We start from the raw sequence: 18,492 nt of genomic DNA, 5'->3' as shown, positions 1-18,492 counted from the left end.
CCAGCCTCTTCATGCAGTCCAGTAGTTTATAGATGGGGTGGGCCAATTCGAAGCCTTGCATCTTGGCCTGAGACATATCTGAACTGCTCAACCCAGATGCTATCCCACTCTCACACCCCTGAGGGTCAGGTCTACTTTGTTGGCCAGGCAAGGTGCAGGGCAGTTCTCCTGCCTGCCTCTGGTGGTGGGGAAGGCAAAATGTGGGAGGTGATTTCTCTCTTGCCCATGCCACTACATAGAGGACAAGAGACAGGATAGCTCTCCCACACATACACACTTGGCTCAGGATCACTGAAAACCCCCACATCGAGGGCCAGTTCCACTGTGCTGCCCAGGTGAGGGGCAGGGCCTATTCTCCAGCTGGTGAGGGGCAGAAATAGCTCTCCTGCTCTCATGACTCCAGGGACATATTTCTCTCCTGCCTGAATGTGTTTAGGTTTGACTGAGGTGGAAAGTATCTCTTTCCTGTCCACACCATCTAATAGGAGGTGAGTGGTAGTGCCAACTATTTGATGCTCTTGTCCTCAGGCCAGGCCACTTGCATCTCTGATAAAGTGCAGGGACTGCCCTTCTGAGTACTGCAGCTAACTAGGGGCAGGGTCAGCTCTCCTGTTTTCATGCCCTCAGGGACATCTCTCCTAAGAAGCCCAGGTGAGGAGCAGATCCAGTTCTGTACAGGCTCAGACATCAACATCACCCCAGGCTGCAGCCCAGATTAGGTATACTCGCAGGCATTTGGTGATAACAGACTTCTGTTGCTAGAAGTCCGCAGACCCAAACCTATACTCCAGTGACAGCACAGGCCAGAGCCCCACCATGGTCCAAGGTGGCATCACTGGCTACTCACATTAGTCTTTTCCTCACTACCCTCATGTCTCCAATTTTGTCATTTTTTGTTGTGCCCAAATCCTTCTGTATCTCCTTCTCTTCCATTTCTTCACCACCAACTTTCCCTTCTTAGTGCTGCCCTAAGTCTCTGAGTGTCTGGGGTCATCTCTGGAGTGGTCTCAGGAGTGCTATGCCCCACTTATGCATTATGGTAGCTGGCAGGCGTCATCTCAAGTGTCATCTGCTCCTGAGTCCTGCACACTGCCCAACTCATGGTCATCCAGGCTCACTCTCTGTGTCGTCCCAGTGGTTCTGCTCTAGTGATAGTCTTTGTGCTTAATTCTTGCCCAGCATGCCTGAATTGCCTCATGCAATTGTCATCTGTCTTGGTCTTATTCTTCCTGCGGCTCAGCAGAGTGACACAGCAGCCACATGTGACACAGCAACAATGCCTGCACTGTCTCTAGGGGAAGGGAAACTTTTAATTTTTTAAACAAATGAAATGCAGCATGGCATGAAACCTGGACCAGAAGTTGAACTGGGAAGGCTATTAGAAAATATGTTTTTTTTCCTCATTAGTTAATTAATTACTTTACATCCCAGTACTATGTTCCCCTCATTCCTCTTCACCCAGTCCCTACCTCACCTCCCCTACTCTCCTCCCAGTCACACCTTCTCACTTCCAATTTTCTCCACGTACCCCACCACCTCTCTTCTCAGAGGAAGATACCCATGGGTACCAACCCATGGTGTCATATCAAGTAGGATATCAAGGGCCTATCTTCTTCTATTGAGGCTAGACAAGGCTGCCCAGTTAGGGTAAAGGGATCCAAAGTTAGGCAACAGAATGAGAGGCAGCTCCCGCTTCTTCTGGTAGAGGTCCCACAGGAGGACCAAGCTGTACATCTGTTACATATAGGGGAAGAGTCCAGAAGGGTCCCATGGATGCTGTCTGGTTGGTGGTTCAATCTCTGTAGGAAAATTGAGACAGATTTATGTATGTAGAAAAAGGCTCAAAGTTTTTTATTTTACTAAATCAGAACAAAAAGATAGATAGAAAAACAAGAAATGGTGATGTTCAAAAAAACATAATCAACATATTTTAAACGGAGTGTGTAACATCCAGATCCAAGTTAGATGGTATTCATTATGAATCACTGATGAAGAAGCTTTCCATAAGAGGCAGTGGTAGGTAGAGTTTGATTTCACCAGATTGCTGGAGAGACATTGACTTTCTTTATAAAGTATCTTTAAATTTCTAACCATACCCTAGAGACTGATGGTTTCTGATTTAATTTCTTAGTGAATTCTTCTCTTTTCCCACCATTGTTCAGTATGGTAAAGTTTATATATAAAAATATATATCTCGTGAGTGAATGCTGAGATATGACATTATGTTCAATAGTAAGCAGACAAGCAGCATTCTATATCCTTTGTGTCTTTCTAAAGAATCTCAGTGGCTTTTTGCTGAGGAGTATATTATTGTTTGACACTCCACAACTACTTTCGCATTCTTCTTGAAGGTAACAATCAGAAACAACTATTTGGCCCCTCAGTACCACCTGCCAGGCTTGTTTGTCTGAGACCTTGTTTCTCAGCAGGTCCCAAGTAGTTATGTTGTTTGAAGGCATGCTTCAGTGAGTTCTGAAAATATCTCTCCTGCCTTCAATAGACACAAAGAATGGCTTTAGAAAGAAGCACATTTTTTTTTGTTTTGTGCCATGATTGAACATAGTAGAGATTCCCTTTATTATTTTATAATGTGCTTCATTCTAATTTTTGTACATATCCATAAATGTATGGTGCTAATCAGAGTTAATTTACAAGCTCATAATTTAAAAGGGAAAAGTCAAAGAAACTTACCATACTTACTATAGGATAAAATTCAGAGAAACTTACTATAATTTAAACTCAAATTAGTGTCAAAAGAATAAATAATCCAGACAAGAAAAACAACTTAGTGAGAAAAGCCATTTACCACAAAGCCTTTTGACCAGATCTAAATTCCTGGAACCTACATAGTAGGACAGATTCAAGGCCCTCAGATTGTGTTCTAACTTCTACATACATGACACATATCATGTACCACACTCACGAGACAAATAAATAACATTTACCAGAAACATATTAAAATAACAAAATTTTAAAACCATAAGGCATGAATGATTAATAAGATTACTTTTTATTATCTTCTGGGCTGGGGAAAATGGCTCAAGCTTAAGCTTATTGTGTAATTCTGAGAAACTGAATCCAGATTCCAGGTACCACATCTAGCTGGACATGCTAATGCATGTTCCTAATCTCAACATTGCTATTGAAAGATAGGAGATAGAAAAAGGAGAATCCCCACAAGTTTGCATGCCAGCTACCCTAACATACACAGTGGAAAATAGAAGACCCTGACTAAAACAAACTCCAAAGTGAAAAACACCATCACATGTTGTGTTCCAACTTTTATATGAACACTGTACCATGTACACATAAACATGTATACATATTATAAGTGTTTTTTCTTTAAGAATGAAAATGTCCTTTTGAAGCTATATTTCTGAATTCTAAAATGAAGATAATCTTCTTCTTCTTCTTCTTCTTCTTCTTCTTCTTCTTCTTCTTCTTCTTCTCTTTCTCCTTCTCCTTCTCCTCCTCCTCCTCCTTCTCCTCCTCCTCCTCCTCCTCCTCCTCCTCCTCCTCCTCCTCCTCCTCCTCCTTCTTCTTCTTCTTCTTCTTCTTCTTCTTCTTCTTTCTCTCTCTCTCTCTCTCTCTCTCTCTCTCTCTCTCTCTCTCTCTCTCTCTCTCTCTCCAACACATTTTGGCCACATTTTCTTCCTCCTTCCCACCTCCCAGGCCACTATATTTCTCCCAGCTCCCAGTCTTCTTCCACAACTCCCTTCTCTCCCAAATCTACTGTTTTTTATCAGAAAAGAAGAGGACTCTTAGAGATATGCACTGAACAGGGCATAATAAGATACAATAACTCTAGGTACATAGGCACAACCTCTCATTTCAACGCTGGTCAAAGCAACCCATTAGGAGTAGAAGGATCCCAAGAGCAGATGAAGGAGTCAGTGCTACCTTCATTCTCACTGTTAGAAGTCCCACAAAATACCATACTAAAAACCATAGCATATATTCAGAGGTCTTAGTGCAGACCCAGGCAGGCTCCATGTTTTCAGCTTCACTCTATGTGACTCCCTATGAGTTCAAATTAGTTGATGTATCTGGACCTATTCTTTACTGATATCCTTGACCCTTCTGGCTCCTATGCTTTTTCCTACCTCTCCTCCACGGGGTTCCCTTGGCTGCAAGGTGCGGGTACTACTAGAGATCTCCAGGTTGGGCTATCTATCAGTTTAACATTTTGGTGAGGGTCTCTGTATCTCCTACCACCAGGACGAGGTCTGAGGAAGTCTCTCTTCCAGGCAAGGTACCAATCTATAAGTATATAAAACTATCATTAACAATTATTTTGTTGATTATTTCTCTATCATAGTTCCCTGAACTCTCCAGCCTCTGGTTCCTGGTCATCCAGGCAGTGTCAGCCATGGGCTCCCTTTTGTGGTGTGGGGCTAAATTAGATCAGTCAATGGTTGGTCAATCTCATACGTTTTGAAAATACATTGTCCAACCAATCGTACAGGCTGGATAGATAGTAGGTTGACAACCTGGCTCATGAACTTACTTTGGAAATATATTTTATATTTCTTTAGTTTTAAAAGGCATTAACAAAAAATTAGAAAGAAAATGAATGAAGAACTGATGGTCTCAGGTCACCTCTTGGCACTCAAGGACAGTTTTAGCAAAAACATTAAAAAGATTATTTGAGGGTTACATGAATGGGAAGGCTTGAATCAGGTGGGTATGTTTCTGCCTTCTCATAAGAATAATTTATTTGACAGTTTGATACTTTTAAAGAATCTCTCATAGATAAGGCAAAAGGATGGAGAAATACTCTCTTCTTTCTTCTTTCTGTCCTCACCATTTTTATTATAAATATCTACAAACATAAATATACATATGTTAACATTAAATTGTTGTATAACATTCTTCATTATCACATATATGTCAGTATCAACATTTTTTATTTAATTTTAAACAGTAAGCTTAATAATTCTTACAGAATATCATATAACATATTTACCCCACCCACTGTCTTTTTTAATAGAGAGGACTCTGTAGCTCTGATTCTCTGCCTATTTGCTGTGTAGCATAAGATATTTCATATTCCCAATTCTACTCTTGTTCCTAAACACTGCTGTTACATATGTATACTATCACAATGGCACATGGAACTGAATCCAAGTCTTTATGCATACTCTGTAATCACTCTACCAACAGTGCTTCTTCACCAGCATCATTATAATGATGTAATCTCACCTCATTAACACCACTGTATGTAGAAATTGATGATATCTTCTTGTCAAAATGTGAGGTCTGGGTGTTAAATGTTCTTACAAAGCAATATGAATTGCAGGATTCGGCTCTCAAGTAATCGATGATCAGCTGCGGGTACTTTCTAGGTGGAAGGAACATAAAGATTCTAACACCACCTATGAATTAAACCATTAACAGAGTAGTAATACTTAAAAGTGTTAAGCACATGACTAATTTATAATCATTAATCATACCTACTATTATTACTATTATATTATATTAATAATTCATTGTTTCTCTCTGTACTTCATGGTAAAACCCTGAAACAAGTAGAAAAATTTGCTTACAAACAGCTCCATCAGCATGTAGGACTAAGAAACAGTTATTTTTCACATCTTACGTGTTCATAACTATGAGTTGGTGAAGAGATTATTTAAAACTTCTGCAATTTTGTGTTTGAACTAAAATACAAGGCAATTAGTCAAAGACTGACTGTACAAGAATAAAGAAAATTAAATAGAGTTCTTTAGTTCCCAAAGAAACTATAGGGATTCATCAGTAGATACTAGAGAGTCAGCCCCTCGTTAAATCGGTCACTTCTAATACATTTCTGAATAATCAGCTGTCAGGACAGCGTAATGATAGATTATGATATTCATTTTCACCGGACGTTTTCCCTGTCCCTGACCTTCATAAGTATTTTGTTCAGAAAGTAAATGAATGACTGGCTTGTCAGAAAAAAGAAGTAAAAGAAGAGACATGTGTGTAGAGAGTAATGGTTTTAGATGTAGAAGTGGAGCTGTTTCAGAAGGTGTGAAGGTCCTATTCTCAAACCAAACGTTCTGAGGGAGCTATGTGATGACTATTCAAGAAGTTTGAATAGCTGAAAGTAAGAGAACACAACTATTCCTGGCTTTGGAAGAAGCACCTCTGACATCCAAAACTTTTATTTTCCAGATGCAATAATATAGACCTATCAAAGAAGGACCAAGCACCTACCTCACCCAAACCTACGAATTAGTTTGAAGCCAAGCAAACATAGTAAGTCTTTGCAGAGAGTTTAGTGCTTAAATGAGGTAACTATGTAACTGGATTCAGTCTTAACCCTATGAGAGCAAGAGCATCAATTTGGGAGTTTGCTAATAATTAGGTTGGTGTAGATCTATCTGAATGTCAATGAAAAAAATGATGGATCTGTAACGTTTTTAGTTAATAGTGTCCCACAAGTAAATACATGGCTAACAAAATGAGGCAATGAACAAAACTACATGTAAAGTGTTTACTGTTATACAGAAATAATGAATGTGCAATAAAGTTCTTCTGTCATGATAAATAACATTGTCTTCGTCAAACTCAAAATATGAATGAATTTATATTAATTGGATCATTGTAAAACATGATCAACATCCAGAAATGTGTTCTCTGTTTTAGTTATATTATCAAACAGACATTGCATACACTCTATTCACTTTAGCTTCTCTTTAAATCTTCTTAATTAATTAGCCATTTGATATAGTGAAAGTCACTTGAAATGTTCAACTGCTCACTTAATTTCTAAGACCTAACACCATGCTCTTACAATATGATTTATTCTTCCTGGATCATTACACCCTGTATCAGTGATTTCTGTGATCATCCAGGACTCATACTCTTATCTTTTTCCTATAAATGGTGATTTAGCCTTACAGATGATGTACGTTGACAGAAGTACAATGTCAGTTACCAGGACAAGTGAAGAAGAAGATGACATTGGCAGAGCTATTATTTTCATATTATAGTTTTTTTCTAAATATTGTCAATATACTCTAAAAGTTGATTTTATTTTCTCAAATGAGGGTATGAGCTGAGAGACATTCCAAACCCTTTCAAACTTTTTCTGAACTCTGACTGGCTGGTTCAACTCAGCTGTTCTAGCCTAAACTCCTCTCCAAGACGACTGATTCAAGCTAACATCTCTCGGCTTCTGACTGAATTGTTCTGCATGGCCTCAAACGAATTCTGGCAGTATGTTTTAATCTTCTGGCTCCTTCTCAATCTATGGCTCATTCTATCTTTACCAGTGTCTAGCTTTTCTACCTGGAACTTGTCTCTATAAAACTATCCTGGTTAAAGAAAAAACAAACCTCTCCCCGTGTACTGCTCTTAATGTAGTCTCTCCTTTCTGTCCTGTTCTTGTGAGAGTTGGGCAAGTCATATCTCTGACTCATTCTAACAGGTCTTTCTCTGGTTCATTACTTTTCTTGCCCCTCAAATAGATATCACTTTCAAGCATGGCTGCTTCCTTCTAAAAATTAACCTTGCCATCATTGTTAGGGATTGAAGGTGTGTGCTAAGGCTGTGTCTCTACTCCAGCCATATTACACTACTAGATTAATCGATTAATCTCAGAATTATGTGGCATCTGATCTGATTCTGTTCTTAGGAGAAACCCAACCAGATTTCTGTGATCTAATGTTAGAATCACTAATGAAGATGATTTACAGACCAAAATTCGAATCTACTGAACCACCTGATCAGTCAGCAAGTCCAGAAATCATTACATTAGTGCCTAAAGAAATTCTTCAGAACTGCTATTGATGTTATAAATTCTAAACAAACATATTATATCTAAAGTACAAAACACATGAGAAAAACATAAATTTAGCAAGATTTTATTCCTCAGAGATAAGATTTTATTTTTCCTGATAACTACTGAAACAATCTTTCTGAAATTAGAAAGTTATTCTCAAGAAATAAAGTTTTAAGGTTAAAATAAAGGAAATATTAATGCAACCATAGCCCACATATGTTTACCCATTCTTTTTCTTTTTTTCCATTTTTTTTGGTGTATTACTTTGCAGTATATCACATCATTACTATTTAATCAGCTTTCAGAACTTTTGCAAGTCTACTGTAGAATGATTAAAAGCATTTTTTAATCTGAGGGGAAATGCACCTTAGCAAATGTGATATATTCACATTAGAATTCATTAAACTTTTTCATTATCTCAGCTGTTGAAACTTGCCTCTGTACTTGGTCAATAAATCTATGTTATTTAAAATTTAAACTAATGATCATCTTTTGACTTTTCTCTGTAGAATATCTTACTGATTAATAACTAGTACCTCATTCCTGTCCCTCCAGGATCACCTCTTATCTGCCTTGGCAATTAACAAGTCTGCTGGGTAATTATGGTTTTATCCACCTACTCCCAGTAAATTTTTAAAAGCAGTTTTATATAAGAACTTTCATATCAGAGAAATAAATGTGGGTACATGGCATACCTCTAGATAAATTTAAATCTCCCAAATTTAAATTTAAGTGAAAAAATATTTTGTCTTCATTACAAGTTGATAACAACTATTCATATACAAACAGAAAATTTAGGTATAACAGTAGAAATGAATCACATTCAGCAGAATATATATATATATATATATATATATATATGTGTGTGTGTGTGTGTGTGTGTGTGTGTGTGTGTGTGTGTGTAAAAATTGTAACATAGATGTTTTATTTTATAAATGTACATATACAGTTTTAATGAACTTTTCTCATATGGACTAATAACACTCCCTCCAAAGATAAAAGAGACAAAGGAAGTCTAATAACAACAACAATGATAACAACAACAAGCTAATACCAGACAGGAGAAACCTTCTTTTTAAGTTGTTGGCCAGAGCTTTCTAAGAGACTCCGAAAACCTACATCTTATTGCTGTGGCCCTAGTTAACTCCCAGAAGTAGGAGACAAGTCACTATTGCTGAAGACACCACCTACTTTCAGAAACAAAACTCAAAGAACCCTGAGCAGGAACTGACCTGAAAGTACCATTCATGAGAAATAGGTTTAATGAATGGTACGAGAAAGTGCCAAGCAGGCTTCCAAAGAGAGGCAACTAATAGTCCCACCAACCCATGATGCATCTAAGCCACATCAATGGCCAGCATGGCATACTAACCACATGTACACAATAGTGGAACAAATATCTGTACAGTGTCCAATGGCTCTCTACTACAACTTAAGGCCTGCTATCAGGGAGTGTAGAATGTTATTACTGGAAACCTAGCTAACATATTAAAGCTAGTGTAATAACAATTACCGGAGTAGAAACTACAACCACTAATTTACTAAACCAGCACAACTCTTAACTAAAATCTATAAGCATTTTTCTTTATACCCACAGATAAGTGTAGTCTTAATCGCTCATTAAGGAAACTTCTTTTTGTGACAGAGACCACTATAGAAAACCACAACCAAATCAATATGCAGAGTTAGGGAGCAAAGTCCCAGGGGATACATCAGTGAAACAGTCTCATATCTATGGCTGGGGGAAACTTGGAAGATGACGAAATTGAATTATAAGAGGCAGAGTATCAGGGAGTTTTTCTGTGAGCTGTGTCTCCTAGTAACATCAGAAGCTATAACCCTAAGAACTCACCAACACGACCTCCCAATTGTGAGCAAAACAAGGAGGATGACAATGGACATGGCAAAATGCACAAAGGTAAGCTAATAAAGCCTCTACTCTACACAAATTAGTACAGACAATTGGGTATATCTGGAAGCATGAGAGATGCCACTGCCCAGGAAAGAACACACTGATTGTTTATCCAGTGTCAAAGGTCAGCCTGAAAACATAAAACAAGAAATAATGTATGAGATCAGAGGTCATACTTGGGAATTCATGTTTATATACAAATACATATACACATGCAATAACAATTGATAAAAATAAAAAGCATGCCTTTAAAGGAGAGTGTAGAAAGATATACTGGAGTGTTTGGATAGAGGTAAGAAATGAGATAAATGTAACTAAAATACACTCTCAAAATTATGGGGAGGCCTAGAGGCACTCAGAGGAAGGATAGCAGGCTGCCAAGAAGAGACTTGATACCCTATGAGCATATACAGGGGGAGGAAGTTCCCCTCAGTCACAGTCATAGAGGAAAGAAGAAATCTCTTAATTCATGAAAAGCACAGTCTACACAGAGTCTTTTTTTTTTTTTCGAAAGAGAAGGCTAGAGAGTGAGGCCTTGTCTCTAAAGGAAGAGAGAGAGATAGAGAGAGAGAAAGAGAGAAAGAGAAAGAGAGATAGAGAGAGAGAGAGAGAAAGAGGGAAAGAGAAAGAGAGAGAGAGAGAGAGAGAGAGAGAGAGAGAGAGAGAGAGAGAGAGAGAGAGAAGAGATGTTATCTAGAGAATTATATAAACACACTAGGTGGCAAAGACACAACTGCATTGCTTTTACAAATCCCACATAGTTTGATCATCATATCAGTTGTAATTTAGAAAGATTCATAACTCAGAGCAGAACAAGATTCTTGAGAATGATGAAGGCAAGTTAAAGATATGATTGATGAGATTCACAGAATACAAATGAAATTTACCTAAGCACATTGCCCGCCATTCAGAAGAGGGCATATTTTCCAAATCAATGTCCATAATCTCAAATGTCACTCATTGAAGGCCTATCTAAGTACAAAGAACAATAAACACTGGCATTTGCTCAAAGCCTCCCTTAGTTCTAGGAAATGATAAATTATTATTTTCTGGCCATGTCAGACATCTGGGCCAGTTTTAACATGTCTGGTAAGTGAGTGGAAGCTCTGATTTGATGACTCAATGCCACAAGAGACACTTGTAATGTGATCAATAAATGCCAATAACTCACTTCACTGAACATGCCTTTGCATACCAAGCCACCAATGAAGACTCCCTGCTTCTAAGAGCTAAGCAATTAAAAACTGATTATTTTATGAATACCATGCAATTAGAAGCCATCTTGTTCTATAAAAAAGTTGTGGCAAACATCCTCCTGTATAATTTACCTATCATTGGATATATTTACACCAAAAATCTACTGTAAACCAAGAATTTTCACAGATTCTGTGTGATAAAATTCTTTTAAATTTTTTATATAATATATTCTAGATTCTATTTTTATGTAATTATAAGTAAAGAATTTTGTCATTTTATAATTCTGGGAGTTATACTAAAGTCAGGGGAGACTACTGCTTAAGAAACCTTTTAAAAGACACTTGAACACACACACACACACACACACACACACACACACACACACACACACACAGCACTTTTGTCCACATTTCAGATTTTCTTTTTAAGATACAGACTTAAGAACAAATTGATATTCTTCTATAAGAATTTTAAAAAATTAGTGTGTTTGTTGCTTATTATTAGCATTAAAATTTTACATGTTATATTATACATTAATTGAAAAAACTCCACATGCCATTCCATACAATTGTGTATCGCTGCTTGAAAACTACACAGTTAGAATTTTAGTTGAGGAACTATCCCAAGGTCACATACACACTCAACAAAGAATTTATAAACAGACAGTATCCCAAGCCAGTTTCTAGTTTTGCTTTCTTCCTCCCGATTCATGATACTTGTAACTTTGTTATTGAATTGAAAAGATGTAAGTTGGATGACCACACAGAATATTGTTACCAATTCTGGTTTCTATAACCTGGCCAAATGCATCTTATTCTCACACACAGCTATAAAATCAGGCACAGTTTAAAAAGATTTATTTTATTTTCAAATTTTAGGTAAGACTTTAGGTAACTTGAACATAGTTACTTCTCCTTCTTATTTCCTATTCTCTTTCTCATAATTTGCATGTTCTATAGAGGACCAAAACATCACAAGTTTTGTAAAGGACACCAAAGCTTGGAATTTAAAATAACATTAATGTAGGACATAAGGAAAAAGCATGTTAGTTAAAAATGTAATATGCTGAACAATTGGTAGGAATTGTATTGTTAAGACACTACACACATTTTCTTATGGAAAACTAGAAGTTAATAAAATATACAAAATATAATCTTTTTTGTTAAAATTTTATTACTTATTTAATGTAGATGCGTATTCTTCTATGTTCACTTTGGTACCTGTGAATCCATGTGCGTGTGCATGTGCATGTATGAATGCATCTGTGCTTGTGACTATGTATTTTCATAAGCTAGTTCATCTTGAGTCTCAATCTCTTTTCTTTTTATTTTTGCATCAGTCTTGTAAGTGAACCTGAAATCCACTAATTTGTCTAGAATGGTTAATCAGCAACTACAGGTATCCTCTTGCCTAAGCCTTTCCAGTATTGAAATTATGGGAACATATGGTACCTGGTGGCCTCTAAAACATATATTCTTATTAGATTTTGCCTTGCATCTCAGGTTCATTCCTATTGATTTTTGCAGTTGCTCCCCTCTCCGTTCCTGAAGCAGCCAATGTGTTCAGCTTATCTAAGGAAGTGAGGATTTTCAGGAAATTTGCATGCTGCAGGGGACAAGCTTGTGGTGATGGACTTCTCCTCCACATGGTATGAAACTTGTTGTATGACCAAGCCCATTGTCCATTTTAGGAAAAGAATTCCAATGTGGGTTCCTTGAGAAAGGTGTGAACAACTGTGAGCATTTTGCTACAGACTGTGAAATCAAATTACATGTTGAACTTCTACGTTTATAAAATGGAAAGGTGGATAGATTTTCTAAAGTGGCAAGGACAAACTTGAAACTACTTTTTAATAAATGTGCCTAATTGTGTTCTTAAAAACATAAACATCTGCATGCTGTTACAAACCTGTAAATTTAAAAACATGCTAAAAAGTATGAAGTATGGAGATTGTATATTTAATTTCTATCTGACAACAAGTGATAAAATATTAATTATACATTTTAAACACATTATTGTTGTTATGAGCAATAATGTGTATGTGTATGTGTATGTGTGTGGATGTGGGTGTGGGCTTGGGTGTGGTGTGTAGTGTACCTGTGTGGATAAATATAGATAAGCAATAGTGTTCCTGAGAAGGTCACTATCCATCTTTTAGGAGACAAGTCTCTCAACTGACTCCAGGTCCCTGGGATCCAACTCAAGTCATCATGCTTGTGTAGCAAGTAATTTACCACTGAGCTATCTCAAAGTCTTTGTATGCTTTTTTGTTTTTGTTTTTTGTTGTTTTGTGGCCCACAATTTTGTGAATCAGACCCAGGTCCTCATGCTTGCATAATGAGTCCTTTTTTTTTTTTTCTTTTTTAACCCATTGAACCAGATCCCCAAATCCCTTTATACTTTTGAAAATTATTTTTGTTCATGAGTGCTTTGAGATGGTTTTGGCTGTTTTTATAAAATACAATGACCAAAGCAAGTGTGGGCAAAAAAGGATTCACTTAAGCTTGTAGTGCCACATTGTAGACCATCATCAAAAGAAGCAAGGTGGACTGAAGGTAGAAACTGAAGCAGAGGCCATGGATGAATGCTGCTAACTGGCTTGTTACTTATGGTGTGTTCAGCCTGCTTTATTATATGATTCAGTGCCACGGCAGAGGGCACTTCCACAGCAATTATGGATTAAAAGAGACCTACAGACTTTTCTTTAGGCAAACCTGGTTTTGCTTAATTTCGTTTTGTTTTGTTTTAAGACAAAGTCTCTCTGTATCCTTGGCTATCTTGGAATTCACTCTGTAGTCCAGGCTGGCCTCAAATTCAGACATCTGCCTGCCTCTGCCTCCTGAGTGTTGGGATTAAAGGCACATGCCACCACTGCCTGGCTCTATAGGAAAATTTTATAGAGGTATTTTCTCTGTCAATATTTCCTTTTCCAGGATACGTCTGGGTTTGTATAAATGGACAAAACCCAAACAGTGCAGCTGATATAATATAATTAAAAGGAAATGGTATAACTTGAATCAAATCTATATTTTTTTAAACTGTCATTGAAGTAATAATATTTTTAAAAAGATTTCTAAGATGAATATATTTTGATAAAGAAAAAGAATGAGTCATCACAATGATATATGATAATATTAAATTTTGTGATTTAAGTCTGGTAATTTTGATATTCTTTCTTTTTTTCTGTTTAAACATTTTATTTATTTTTCAAATCTAATGTTTTTATTGATTCTTTCGAGATTTCACATTTTACACTCCTATCATATTTACTTTCCAGTCCTTTCCTGTCCACTCTTCCACTGTCACTCCACACATGTCACCTCCTCCTCCAGAAAAAAAAAACTAAGCCCAATTTAGGTACTCATTGGGGCATGGGCAACCTCTCAGTGACCTGCCCCTCAATAGAGCTGAGTCTTTCACTCCTGTATCCTTGCTGGAAGTCGTCTACTGTGGAGGGTGAGAGCGCAGCATCCTATCATGGTTTTAAAGAGTTCTTTTCAATGGCTTCCTGTCTACGTTCTTATTATTGGGGCACGTGGATTGGGGTGGAGGTAGGGGTTGCCACAGAATTCTCCCATGTCCCTCTTTCTCAAATGTTCATCTACAATCATCAGTATCATTGCAAAAGTAGTTCATTTCCTCCTTATAGTCTGGAGAAGCACGGATCATGGTTTCTGGCATTAGCTCAAACCACAAACAGGGCTCCCAAATGAAGTAGGGGCACAGAGACAGATGAGGCCCTCTGATGATGCAGCTGGGATCTCAGATATCGACTTAGCTTCTGACCCCAGCACAGACCACATGCATAGCATTCATTGGTAACAAGGGCCAGGAACATCAACACAGACATGGCCACACTAAGACCATGGACCCAGGCATGGCCCTTTATCTTAAGCACAGACCTGATCATCACCAGGGCCCCAGCTGCCAGAATAGGCTGCCCACATTGATGTGGCTCTGGTGGCAGCATTGTCCATGGACATCTTGCTTTCATGCCACAGCGTAGGCTGTGGGTAGCCTTATGGCCTTCGAAGGGAGCACAATTCACAGGCATAAACACAATGAATTTCATTCTTATGATTTAAATTTTTGGAATTTCTGATATTTTCTATTGTTTGAAAGTTATGTTTGACACTATATAATTCTAAGGATGTTTATCAGTACATGAACATGGATAGTATGACTCATGGAAACATCAGGGAAATAGTAGTGATTGTGAATTGTCAGTAATGATTTTTGAGGAAAAGTTTTCAAAGTAATTTTCCAAAATAGCAAGTAGGTGGCATTGCATTCCTGCTCTTAACATTCATTAGTTACAAATTCAAAAAGAATTCTTCGAAAATTACTGTTAAATTCAAAAGTAAATAAGATCATTCTTTTTCAATAGTCTTGCCACCTGAGTGGCCCTGGATCAAACTATTGCATTTCTAGTGATTATAGTGAAATAGTTACTTTATAATCTTAACTTAATTTTAAAAAATTCTTATGTGGAAAGTAAAAGTCTCAAAAAGGAAATAAAATTACTCTAACCCCATACAAATTTGTACAAATCCTGGAGTCAAAGGGAAGAAGCCCAGTTTTCATTTCTATCACACCCTGTCATTCTTTTCAGGTGCTCTGAGGTTCACAGTTCTGCCACTCAAAGAAGTGCCAGTGTGACAGACTTCTAGTGGACTCCTGCATCTGTTAGATAAACAGTACATCAGTGAATCTACAGGAATAAAGATGAGCTATTGTGCATCAGAACTGAATACGACTGGTATGGGAGATAAACATGTTCACAGTAAAGGGGCAGGGATAACACATAGCTTGATGCTTTCTAGCAACATCTTACAGGTGTTATATGTATGAAGACATGGAGAGAAGTCCTGTCATCCAAGCCCGTGGAGGATAAAAATGTCAAACGTTTAACCTCCGGTGAGGGAAGTATTGCTTCACACTATCAAACAAGCCACCAAGCACTGACCAGGTAATAATACTGGAGAAACTTAGGGAAAGCAAACACGAGGAGGAAGACAATATTGGCATGTCACCCTGAGTTTAATTTGGACAGCCGAGGATCTAAGTCTTAGTAACTTCTCTTAGTAACTTCTCTTTGGACTTTTCCCTCAAAAGGAGCAGAATAAGAGCTGTTCTCCACTATGGGGTGGAGAAGTGGGGTGGATTGTAATGATTATGCAAACGTTTGCCCCAGGTCTTAGGGGAAAGATTACATAATTGATGAGTTGGTTTGGTTTATGTCTCCAGAGCATGCCATCTTGATGCCAAGGATCCTGCTGCTAAGGGGCTGTTTCCATGCAGTGACAAGAAGCAGCAGGGCCTGGAAAGCAGCCTCCTTAGAAAGATGGGGCAATTCCTCTACCTGAACCTCATCAGCAATTACCAGAACCTGGATGTGCTAGGTTCTTCCTACCAAAGCTTTATCACTTCACACTCCCCTTCAAATGACTTAGTCCTTATGTCGGCTTCTTCTCTGGACTCCATCCCTTTGTCTTTAGCCAAATCTTTTTGAACTCTGAAAGTGCTCTCCTATTTTTCTTTTTGTATGTCTTGGGCTAAGACGAAATTGTTGCACCTTTGGCAGTTTTTTGAGTTCTTATACAACCTGAACAATTTTTCAAACTCTTGATTTCCATAATAACTTTGCTTTTCAAACACACACGTACGCGCACACACATGCAAACACACACACACACACAATGCATACTGTAGTACGTGTGTGTGTGTGTGTGTGTGTGTGTGTGTGTGTGTGTGTGTGTGTGTTTTGGAAGAATTAGGAGGTGGAACTTTGTTAGAGGAGGTGTGTCACTGAGGGTAAGCTTTGAGGTTTCAAAAGACTCCTGCTCTTCCACTCTGCCTCCTGATTGAAGAATATGATGCGAGTTCTCTGTTACTCTTGCCATCATACCTATTGCTTGCTGGCCTGCTGCTGACACACATGATGAACTCAACCCTCATAAATTGTAATGCCAATTAAATGCCTTATATTTTTAAGTTGCCTTGACCATAATGGTTTATAAAAGCACTAGAAATGTAACTAAGACGTACGTACGTATGAGCAAATTATTCACAATAAGTGAACTTGAATATGAGATCATAAATGCCTAGCAGGTACTGAAGTGATTAGTTAACAAAAATAGTATGGATAATAAAATTAAAAAAAAAACAGAAAAAACTTTTTCATAACCCCTAAAGTGTGTAAAATTATTACAGAAAATTTTCTTAGAATATGTTAATATTATTAAAGAAAATACTTAACAATCAAATAGACTAAGTCATTCAACCACTAATGTATTTAATGAAATGATAGAATTCACAAATATTTTGTGTTTGTATATAGAAAGCCAAAAGTGATTTTATTTTTATTTTGAGGAAGTAAAAATAAATTACTTGATGCTCCTTTTGTTGACAAAAATACTGCTTCCAAAGATTTAAAATTGTTATTATTTGTTTGTTTTGTTTTGGTTGGTTTGGTTTTGTTTTTTGGGGTTTTTTGTTGTTGTTGTTGTTTTGTTGTTTGTTTTGTTTTGTTTTGTTTTTTTGCTTCAACGTGTTGAAGAAGTGGAGAATGCAGTTACATGATTCTTTCACTGGAAAGTTTTGTTGCTAAAAGTTATTGCAAAGTATTTGTATCTGGATCAGAATCAACAGGATGTGAAGAAAAGCACTCTGATTGAAAGTTCCTGAATAGATAAGCCAGGCATTTCCAGATCATATTCCAGGGCAAATGTTTTTCCTAACATATAAGTAAGCCAGAATACCCAAACATGTAGAACTGTTTTAGGAAATCCCATGCTTGTAAAAGAACAAGCACAAAAAGTTGTGTGTGTTTAACAAATTTTGCATATGTATGTTTGTGGTATCTGCAAGTGAGTATGTGTGTGTGTGTGTGTGTGTGTGTGTGTATGTGTGTGTGTGTGTGTGTGTGTGTGTGTGAAGGCCACTGGTTGACTTCAAGTATCTTTGTGGATCATTTTGTATTTTATTTGCAGAGGCCAGGTCTCTCTATGAAGCTGTACCTTAGGAATTTGCCTAGCCTAACTATTCCTCTTGGCAGATTTCATGTTTGCCTTTTTTTGTGAGTGCTAGGGTTAGGAACACCAACATCAACACCAAACTTTAGGTATAATCACTTAGAGCCGTCTTCTCAGCATGTTTTGCTCATCTTAATATTTAATTAACTCACTTGAAGCAACCCATGTGGTAATCAATAGAGAGCTTTCAGTTGAGAAACTACAAGAAAGTTAATCCAGCAACATGAAATACATTAAACAAGAAGAAAACTGGAACTTACCCCAGACTCCAGTGAAGGGAAACAGTTCTCTTGTTATGAGAGAGGCAGGCTTGGCAAGGCTATTTCTCATCAAGAGGGAGTCAAAGCAATCCTTTTTATGTTTATGTGCTTTGTTATATGAGCAAAGATCTAAATTATTAGTAGTAATTCTTAAAGAAAGTTTTGCATCTTGACTTTTCAGCTGTGTTTCTTTCCAGTTTCCTTAATCTTAAAGTCCCATTCATTGTGTACTGTGGAGATCCACAGATAGCAGCGCCCCCTTTTGTGCATGCGCAGTGAGTAATCCCTATGCGCATGCGCAGTGAGCAAGCCCCTTATGCG

The 18,492-nt window shown here is 37.5% G+C and overlaps 1 long non-coding RNA gene across 1 annotated transcript; it reads right to left on the bottom strand.

Moving 5' to 3' along the window:
- Positions 1–1,734: 1,734 nt before the first annotated feature.
- Positions 1,735–18,234, bottom strand: LOC311590181. The gene is made up of 3 exons (XR_014776798.1): positions 18,172–18,234; positions 5,203–5,341; positions 1,735–1,799 (listed from the first exon to the last, which is right to left on the bottom strand). It is a non-coding gene; the product is annotated as an uncharacterized lncRNA (long non-coding RNA).
- Between the last annotated feature and the right edge of the window lie 258 nt (positions 18,235–18,492).

This window comes from Acomys minous (assembly GCF_964271855.1).
Source record: "Acomys minous genome assembly, chromosome: 19".
In the NCBI taxonomy this organism is placed as follows: domain Eukaryota; kingdom Metazoa; phylum Chordata; class Mammalia; order Rodentia; family Muridae; genus Acomys; species Acomys minous.
Note: the sequence above shows the minus strand (reverse complement) of the source record. Positions and strands in the feature narration are given on the sequence as shown.